We start from the raw sequence: 9,624 nt of genomic DNA on the forward strand, positions 1-9,624 counted from the left end.
CAGACTGAGTAAAGGAATGGAAATGAATGATTTTAAGGTGTCCTCAGAACTTGCTCTATGATCTCTTCCAGATTTACTGCTGGTGCCCAATACCACTTGGATAGATATTTCCTAGCGTAGTTCTTTGCTTTGCGCTTCCACTTAAAATTGGGTCTAAATCCAAATGTTGGCCAATGCCTAGAACTGTGCTGTTCAACCGGGCAACCACTATCCCTATGTAACTATTTATATTTAACTTAATTAAATTTAGAAGTTAGTTCTTCAGTCATACTAGCTCTGTTTCAATAGTCACATGTGGCTAGGGGCTTCTGTATTGGATAATGCAGATATAGAACATTTGATTATCGCAGAGACTTCTACGGAGTTCTTTTTGTTGTTTTTTGTTGTTGTTTTTTTTAATTTTAAAACACGGAAGCTTCACGAATTCGCGTGTCATCCTTGGCGGGGGCCTTGCTGACCTTCTCTGTATCATTCCAGTGTTAGTATATGTGCTGCCCAGGTGAGCACGGAGCATGAACAGTTCTGATGTAGAGCCCAAACTGCAGAATCTTGCTTACTACACCTGAATACGTGTCAGATTCCCTGGAGAAATTTATTAAAAATATCAACTTCTATCTCACACGTAAACGGCACGCCACTGTTTAAAACCTGCCAATGGTTCTTTATCACTTAGATCAAGGGCAGACAAATTATGACCCCTGGGTCAAATCTAGCCCATTGCCTTTTTTTTTTTTTTTTTTTGCCAGTAAGATTCTACTGGAACGCAGCCATGACCATTCATTTACTTATTATTCGTTGCTGCTTTTGAACCCAAGGGTAGAACTGAGGCAGAAATGAGTAATTGCAAGACAGAAGGTAGGGTCAACAAAGCTCTATTTACTATCTGGCCCTTTGCAAAACAAAACAAAACAAAACAAAACAAAACAAAACAAAACAAAACAAAATACCAGCACAAAAAACGGTTGTTGATCCTTGACTTACAGGATAAAGTCTAAATGTTGGCCTGACCTACACAGGTAGTATCTAAGATCTTACAAAATTTGGCCACTGCCTCTCATTTCATGTCATGACCCAGCAATAACTAACCCATTTTGGTACCTGAACTAACCCATTTTGGTATCCTAGCACTTTCCTCTGTGCCCTATTTATACCATGTCTCTTATGTAGTGTCCAACATCCTGACTTTCCTTCTGTCCTACACCACAATGATTAGGGGGGGGGAAAGGGAAAAGGAGGGTGCCTTGGCTGACTCAGTTGCTAGAGCATGTACCTTGATCTCTGGGTTGTGAGTTCAAGCCCCATGTCGGGTGTAGAGATTACAAAATTAAATTTAAAAAAATTTAAAAAAAATTTAAAGGAATTTTTTAAAGAATTAAAAAAACGTTTAAAGGAAAAAGAACAAAAGGAAAACCATACTCTTTAATGTCTTTAGTCTCTGACCACTAATTTTCGTGGCCCATGCCAATTGTTATGGACAAAGAAAGTGGGTTCCTTACCAGGACAGATTCAGAATCTTAATTTTTTTTAGGCATCTCTGCTTTTCTACATATATGCTGAAATGTACTTTGTCTATCACTTCCATACATACTTTGGTCACATCTTAACCACAGTAATGCAATTGCCTGGTTACACGCCTACTTCCCTCAACAGACTTGGAGCTCCTAAAGGAAGGAAGCCTGACATTCGTCTCTGACTCCATAGCGAGTACAAGCCCAGCACTGAGTCAATGCTCAGAGAACACCCACCGAAATAAACCTCAGTCCCCAGGAAGCATTCATCTTCTGGAATGAGAAATTGGAGGGAAGAAGTGGAGGGGCTACCTGTTCATCCTTTTTCTCTTCTCCTGTGAAGCTAACATCTAATTTCTGGTGCCCTCAAGGCATAGCAAAAAGTCTTTTTAAATTAGCATATTATTGACTTCCTTTTATCATGTTTGCTTAATCTGGTTTAATAATATTTTAATTATTTGTTGGTGAGATTCACATCTTAAGGTAACTATTCTGTCAAGCACAAGTTTAAAAGTCTAATATACAGGAGAGACTGAGGGTGTTTGTATCTCTAATATGTTACTAATGGAATACAAATAACTAATGTGATTCCAAATTACCTTTGGAGTTTGGATCAGACGTGGCTGGTAAATGAGGTTTTCATATGAGGTTCATTTATTAAGAATTTCCATGTAGCATCTATCCCTGTGTTTTTAGAGGACTGTGAGTCCTATACTTTTGTTCTAAGTATTCAGGGCGCCAAAGCAGAATAAACTGATTGCCATCTCTTGTGTGCGAGAAGCGGGAAGACTGTTTTGGGAAGATTTGTCCAGTTGGATTGACTGGCGACTGGTAGGGCAAGTTTTCAAGTTAGCAATCCTGGAATCCCTAAGACCTATAAAAATCCACATTGCTCTCAAACTTTTCCCAGAGGAGCCTTCAAGAGACACCTTTCACACACATTGCCGAACCGTGGATTGGGCTTAAGTCTACAACATTAACCCCATATTATAGAATTCAGCCATCCAGAATCAACTTCGGCTGGTCCGTGTTGTCATATCTGCATATGTAATCGGAAGCGCGTCTTCATCCAAAGAGAAAGCATTTCCTCCCCCGAGGAATCGGAACTAAGAAATTTCTTCCTTTCCTCAAGTCAGTCAAGGCTGTTTTAGACACTTACCGCACATACAAACATGAACAAAATGAAGCGAAAAGAATAGCGACTCTCTGGCAACTTTGATCGATTCCCACGAGGGGAACTCAATATGGAAAAAGTCAAACCACTTGGGGGGCCGTTTAACCACGTACCCTTCAGGGCTGAGCTCAGACTGTCCCATCGGTTTTGCTGTGAAGGCCTACTCAGTTTCGTTGCTCATGCTAGACTTGGTCACACATCATGTTGCGTTTTCTTCCATTTGTTGTTTAATTATATAATGGAGGAGAGAAAAAAGCATATTTTTAAAGTTGATCAGCTGGCCTCTTCTTAGGAGTATATTGCTTTTATCTGGGAAAATAACTTGATGGTTACCTAATGTGTGAAAAATAAAGTACTCTCCTGCAGCCCCCAGCCACCTTACACTTGGGAAAGGGCTAGCGTGAGAGACATTTAAAAAGCCAGAACATACTATCTAATAAAACGGGAGGAGTTGTTGTTATCCTGGAAAAATCTGAACATGATAGAGTCAAAGTGTTGATAATGAAGAGGGGAAAGAGGGACAGAGAGGGTTTAGTAACAAGACAGGAAAACAGGGATCCTGAGGAGCAAAGTCATCAAGTGCAAAGTTTGTTATCATCGCGGCGCCCGGGGGGCTCAGTCGGTTTTAAGCTTCCAGCTTCGGCTCAGGTCATGATCTCAGGGTTTGTGAGTTCGAGCCCCACGCCGGGCTCTGCGTTGACAGTGCAAAGCTTGATTCAGATTCTGTCTCCCTCTTCCTCTCTGCCCCTCCCAGACATGCGTGCGTGCACTTGTGCTCGCTCTCTCTCTCTCTCTCAAAAATAAATCACTATTTTTATAAAAAGTTTGTTATCATCAGAATGGCTATGGCACTTAAAGAACAGAAATGCATAATTTAGATCGCAAGTAAACTGCTTTGCTGTTCTGTAAGTTCCCCTCTGTTACCGCGCATCTTCTATATCCTATGCACACCTGCCTCTGAGAGAGGTATTTTGGGTCGATCCAGAGAAAGATGTTACGTTTAGGGTTACTAGATAAAACACAGGAGGTCTGTACCTCGATGTCTTTTTTAAAAATTTTGCTGAATCTTGCAACTAGTTAGGTTACATGTCCAGATCCATAGATCCATATAGGGTGGAGAAAAAGGAACAAGAAACAAGATACAGACCTGCCAGAGAATTGAATGTAAGCAAGAAAATGTGGCAAGAGGTCACTAGGAGATCTGTAAGCCCTCTGAGGTACTGGCGGTAGGATGGAGTCTTTGTTTTCCTCTGGAAGTGAGTCTGTAGCATTTAAATTTTTTAAAGTTTATTTATTTATTTTGAGAGAGAGAGAGAGAGAGAGCGCGCGAGCACAAGTGGGGGAGGAACAGAGAGAGACAGAAAGAGAGAGAGAGAATCCCAAGCACAGAGCCCGATGCGGGGCTCGAACCCATGAACCATGGGATCACGGCCTGAGCCAAAATCAAGAGTCAGACGCTCAACTGACGGAGCCACGCAGGTGCCTCGGTCTGTAGCATCTTAAATTAAATACGCAAGGGCTAGAGCACTTGAAGATACCTAGCCACAAGACAGCTAGGTTGTGATTCATTCCATGTTATGTATATTATCACCTTACAAGCTTAACCTCTCTCACTAGAGGAAACTCCCAGAAGGCCGAGTTCCCCACAGCTGCTGCCAGGGGAACAGCGTGTGGCTGTGGTAGGAACAGCAGCTGGGACAATTCGGAGAACCACCCTTCCCCCGTGTGGTCCCCCGGGGGATCCGAGCCCGTGGAAACGAGAGCGAGTCAGGACTGTTTCCGGGGACGACTCCGGTAGCAGACAGCCGAGGTGTGTCTGCAGGAGGGTACTGAGCAAAATGAGGTAGCACTCGTGGTGGGGCAGGAGCAGTTTTCTTCATTTCCTTTGCATAATCATTTGCAAATAGATGTGCAGCTGTGTTATTTGTTTCAACATCTGGCTGTAAATTCATTCCCTCCCCCTCCCCCCCCACCCCAAGGTCACTTTCACTTATGTTCTCTCCAAATCTTTTGTTATTCTGTCGACTCCTTTCGCCCTCTTCCAAGCTGGGAGATTACTTCGATGATGTAGCTCAAATTAGGCAGTTTATCCCTCAAAAAGCTTTACGACTAGCCTTTCTTCTGTCACGTGTATAATTTTGCTGAGGCCAGGATTTGACTTAATGTGTTTGCGAGGCTTCACGGAAAGGAACGCATTGCTTAGCAAGTGAGTCTAGCCATCTGCCCAGTGTCCACTCTGTGATCCAGCTGTTGTCTTCTGGTATTTGTCCAGCTGTGGTATTTAAGAATTAGTGAAGGGGCGCCTGGGTGGCTCAGTCGGTTGAGCGTCCGACTTCAGCTCAGGTCATGATCTCATGACTTGTGAGTTCGAGCCCTGCTTTGGGCTCTGTGCTGACAGCTCGGAGCCTGGAGCCTGCTTCGGATTCTGTGTCTCCCTCTCTCTCTCTGCCCCTCTCCCACTCGCTCTGTGTCTCTCTCAAAAGTAATAAAAACATTAAAAACCCAAAAAAAGAATTAGTGAAATCCCTGGATGTCTCACTTGGGAATGAAAAGATTCAGTGTGCCATATGATCATTGTTAATATAAACAGATGGTCTCATTTCTGTTTCTCGTTTCAAACTCAGGCTAGACAAGGTAGTGTGGAGAAATGTCCTGGGCGGGGGGATACTTTCAGGTAGAATGGAGAACATAAGCAAAGGAACAGACAGGGCAATGAGCGAACAGGAGTTATTTACAGAACTGCTAATTCGGTATGACAGGAGTAGAGGGTATGAAGGAGAACGTGGGTGACGTGTGGCAGATACGAATAATAACTGTACAGAAGTAGTATTGATTGAAGAAGTAAGGGCAAGAAAAGACCAGACAAGGTATGAAGTTCGTCTGCACCAAGAAATCAGAGCCCAACTTTCTTTTTGCTATATAAAGGTAGTTACTGGGCGCTATCAACAATAGCCAAAGTCTGGAAAGAGCCCAAATGTCCATCGATGGATGAATGGATAAAGAAGATGTGTATATACATAAAATGGAGTATTACTCGGCAATCAACAAGAATGAAATCTTGCCATTTGCAACTATGTGGATGGAACTGGAGGGTATCGCGCTAAGCGAAATGAGTCAGAGAAAGACAAATATCATATGACTTCACTCATAGGAGGACTTTAAGAGACAAAACAAATGAACATAAGAGAAGGGAAGCAAAAATAATATAAAAACAGGGAGGGCGACAAAACAGAAGAGACTCATAAGTATGGAGAACAAACTGAGGGTTGCTGGAGGGGTTGTGGGAGGGGGGGATGGGCTAAATGGGTATAGAATCTACTAAGGAATCTACTCCTGAAATCATTGTTGCACTATATGCTAACTAACTTGGAGGTAAATTTAAAAAATAAAGAAATTATAAAGGTAGCAATTTGGGTGCAGTGAAGGCAGAAACGATGAGGACGGTTCCTCTGGCCATTCCAGGCTAAAAATGGGGGGCAAAGTATTATCTGCCCTTTCCCTTTCAGGTGCAGGACCACTTTTGTCTTGAAAGATCTGGGCTTCTGTAATGGTTATTTCTGCATTCTATGATTTTGACCAGCCAAAGTTACATTTCATACATTCAGAATGAAAAACAGCATCTGTCTGGAACCAACAATGAGAAGGACTCCTCCCCATTACAGGCCTGACGTGCGTCACCGGTGACGAGCAATGGGCGACATGTACTGGAGGTCACGGCACTTAAAAACATCAGCTAAAAGTCTCTTGTGTCTTACGTATTCCAAATACAAATAGTCCAACCTATGGCCTAGTGATCAGTACTTAAAAATTCACCAGTTAACAATACGAAGTGCAAATGTTTCTTTCAACTATTTCAACTCATGTTAGCCTGAAAGCTCCTGATGTAGGATGTTGGTTAAGAGGGATATCAACTTTATAAGTCTGGCCACATACGAAGTCCTCCACTGCATGAAAATCTCTGAGCCACAACATATCAGAGACTAATTATGAAAATTGACTTTTCAATTTGCTTCTCACTGTAATTATCCAACTATCGTACATTATTTGCTTGGAGTAATTTCTTCTATGCAAAATGGTCTTTTTCTTATCACCAGAAAGAGGCGGTGCAACAGACTCACGGAGTCAGGAAATTGTGAGCACTTGAAGGGTCTACGACTTTTTAATATTCACTTCAGTAGAGAGATTTCCTGGTGAGGAGAAGAGGGAGGGTGACAGAGATAATAGGCTCACAAAAGGTTTCTAAATAACTTATTTGTAGAAATTATTATATATAATGAGATATACCCCTCCAAGCCAATTCATTCAACACAGACGATGGTAACAAAAAGCCCACAGTCAAAAAAATGTAGGGCTAAAAGGAGCTATTGCACCATCCACGAACAACAAATCCCTCTGATAGCCCTGCAAGGGAGGTATGATTATCCCCATTTTACATGATAGAGCTGAATGTCAAAGAGTTTAAATAATTTATTCAAAATTCTACTAAGAAGTGGCAGATCCCAGCTTTCCAGACGCCCGTGTCCTTTCCATGACATCTGACTGCTGGCCAACTCTATACCCACTTCCTCGATGCACTGGTCCGGGCCTCAGGACGAAATGAAGCCTCTGGTCAAATGCCCTACTGAAATAGCATTTCCCTATTTTTAAAAATTCATGTTATCAAAAAGGAGGTATAGCTAGCTTGGATGCATCGTCCTTGGCTCTGACTGATTTTTAGTGATCACCACTTCTCTACGTGCTTTCTGAATATAATAATAACATGTAATTATTATTATACAAAAGTATAGGGGTGCCTGGGTAGCTCAGTTGGTTAAGCATCTGACTTCGGCTCATGTCATGATCTTGTGGTTCACGAGTTTGAGCCTCGCGTCAGGCTCTGTGCTGACAGCTTAGAGCCTGGAGCCCGCTTCAGATTCTGTGTCTCCCTCTCTCTCTGCCCCTCCCCCGCTTGTGCACTCTCTCTTTCTCTCTCTCTCTCTCTCTCTCTCTCTCTCTCTCTCAAAAATAAACATTAAAAAAAGTATATAGCACTGTTTTGAGTATCTTATATTAATTCATTTAATCTTCTCAACAACCCTGAGATATGTATTATTAGTATCATTTTATTTTTTTTTTAACACAGTGTTTATTTATTTATGTTTGAGACAGAACAGAGAGAGCTCACGAGCTGGCGGAGAGGAGAGGAGAGAGAAAGAATCCCAAGATGCGGGGCTTGAACCCATCAGTCATGAGATCACAACCTGAACTGAAACTAAGAGTCAGACACTTAAGTGACTGAGCCTCCCAGGGTGCCCCTATTGTTTCCATTTTAGAGATGAGGAAACTGAGGCACTGAGAGGATAAGCAACATGCTCAGGGTCGCACAGTGTATGGCAGAGCAGGGATGAGAACCCAGACAGTAGACAGAATCCATGCTCTTAACTGCTGTGTTAGATTGGTACGCTTTAACCGTATGCTGAATAATTCATTGTGAAATCTTGCCACAGATTGCTTTCACGCTTATTGATCTTTGTTTTTCCAGACTCCATCATTTTCCCCTTTTTAATAAAGGCAGCAGTGTTTATTCATCCCCAGTCTCCTAGTTAGTCTTTAATTTCTACAGCTTCTCAAGGGTAATATCGGTTATTTACTTCGACCTCTATAATCTGTCTGTATATAGAGCCTTTAACTCCTTTAGAGAGTCTAAATACTCACTCAGAAATTCCTTACCTGTACTTCCATCCCCACCTTTTCTCTAAACTTTTTTCAATTTCTATTGAAGTTTATGTTTTTTTTAGTAATCTCGGCACCCAACATGGGGCTCGAACTCACAACCCCAAGATCAACAGTCACATGCTCTTCTGACTGAGCCACCCAGGCACCCCTACTTCCATCCCCTTTTACCCATGTTGCTTCACTCTACCCAGTTTAAGATTATTCTCTTTAATGTGAAAGCAATTGAGGAGTTGGGGAGTTCTGCCCTTTTTTTCCCATCTCCAAATGCCTCTATCCCATGTAGGGAACCACTCCCCTGCTGGCTGGCTGTGTGTTGCAAAATTAGATCAGGATTTTGTAGTTATGAGAAATAAAAGCATGGGTTTTTATGGGATTCATGTAGTATTATGGTCAAGGATCCAGAAATGTCTGACTGTTACTGTGCCAGGTACATTGCTCCCTGTGGGGAAACAGGCACGGACGGACACACACACACACACACACACACACACACACACACACCCCGGCTCATTATCAGCCTTGTAAGTACCCGACTCTCCCGTACAAGACACCTTAGCAGGTTTTTAAAAGAAATTTATAGTACACATATCCTAAGATCTAGTAATTTCTTTTTAAAAGGAATGTTTTGAGTATATCCGTCGCCACACAGTGAGCTTAGCAAGGTTCTACTGGCATAGACAGCCTTGCCAAGACATCCGGCTAGCACCCGTAAGGTCAAAATTCGAACCTGCATTCTCGTCTCTTTCTGATTGCCACACAGAACAAGAGGCAGTGTGGCCCAGTCGATTCAGCGTCTGACATCAGCTCAGGCCGGGACCTCATGGTTCATGGGTTCGAGCCCTGCATCGGGCGCCGTGCTGACCACGAGGAGCCTGCCTGGATTCTCTCCCTCCCTCTCGAAATAAATAAATAAGCGAAAAAGAATGTTTCCTGCATCGTGACTGTACAGAAGGAAGGAAACAAGAATGCAGTTGTGGTGAATGGGAAAAAAAAGTTTCTCCCTCATAGAGGGACGGTCTGCATGAGCTAGTTCAGCCATGTCCAAAGTGGTCTCGTGACTCGTAACTCCACTCGCCATGCAGATATCAGGAGCACACTGCACTTTGTAATCCTCTTCGCCAGCAACTTCCAGGGCACTCTACCCAGTGCACAGTTCTGTGGATATGAGCGAGCGTAGCTGCAGCAGCGATGCTGACAGGAAGCAGTAACAGTTCCTTGACCTCTGGT

At 42.8% G+C, this 9,624-nt stretch overlaps 1 non-coding gene across 1 annotated transcript; it reads right to left on the minus strand.

Annotated features, from left to right (window-relative positions):
- Positions 1–401: 401 nt before the first annotated feature.
- LOC124514078 (U6 spliceosomal RNA) lies at positions 402–507 on the minus strand. The gene has a single exon (XR_006962575.1). It is a non-coding gene; the product is annotated as a U6 spliceosomal RNA (small nuclear RNA).
- Between the last annotated feature and the right edge of the window lie 9,117 nt (positions 508–9,624).

Source organism: Lynx rufus, unplaced genomic scaffold, assembly GCF_022079265.1.
Source record: "Lynx rufus isolate CCGP_SWC_20201006 ecotype Redwood Valley unplaced genomic scaffold, mLynRuf1.p SCAF_19, whole genome shotgun sequence".
NCBI lineage: Eukaryota > Metazoa > Chordata > Mammalia > Carnivora > Felidae > Lynx > Lynx rufus.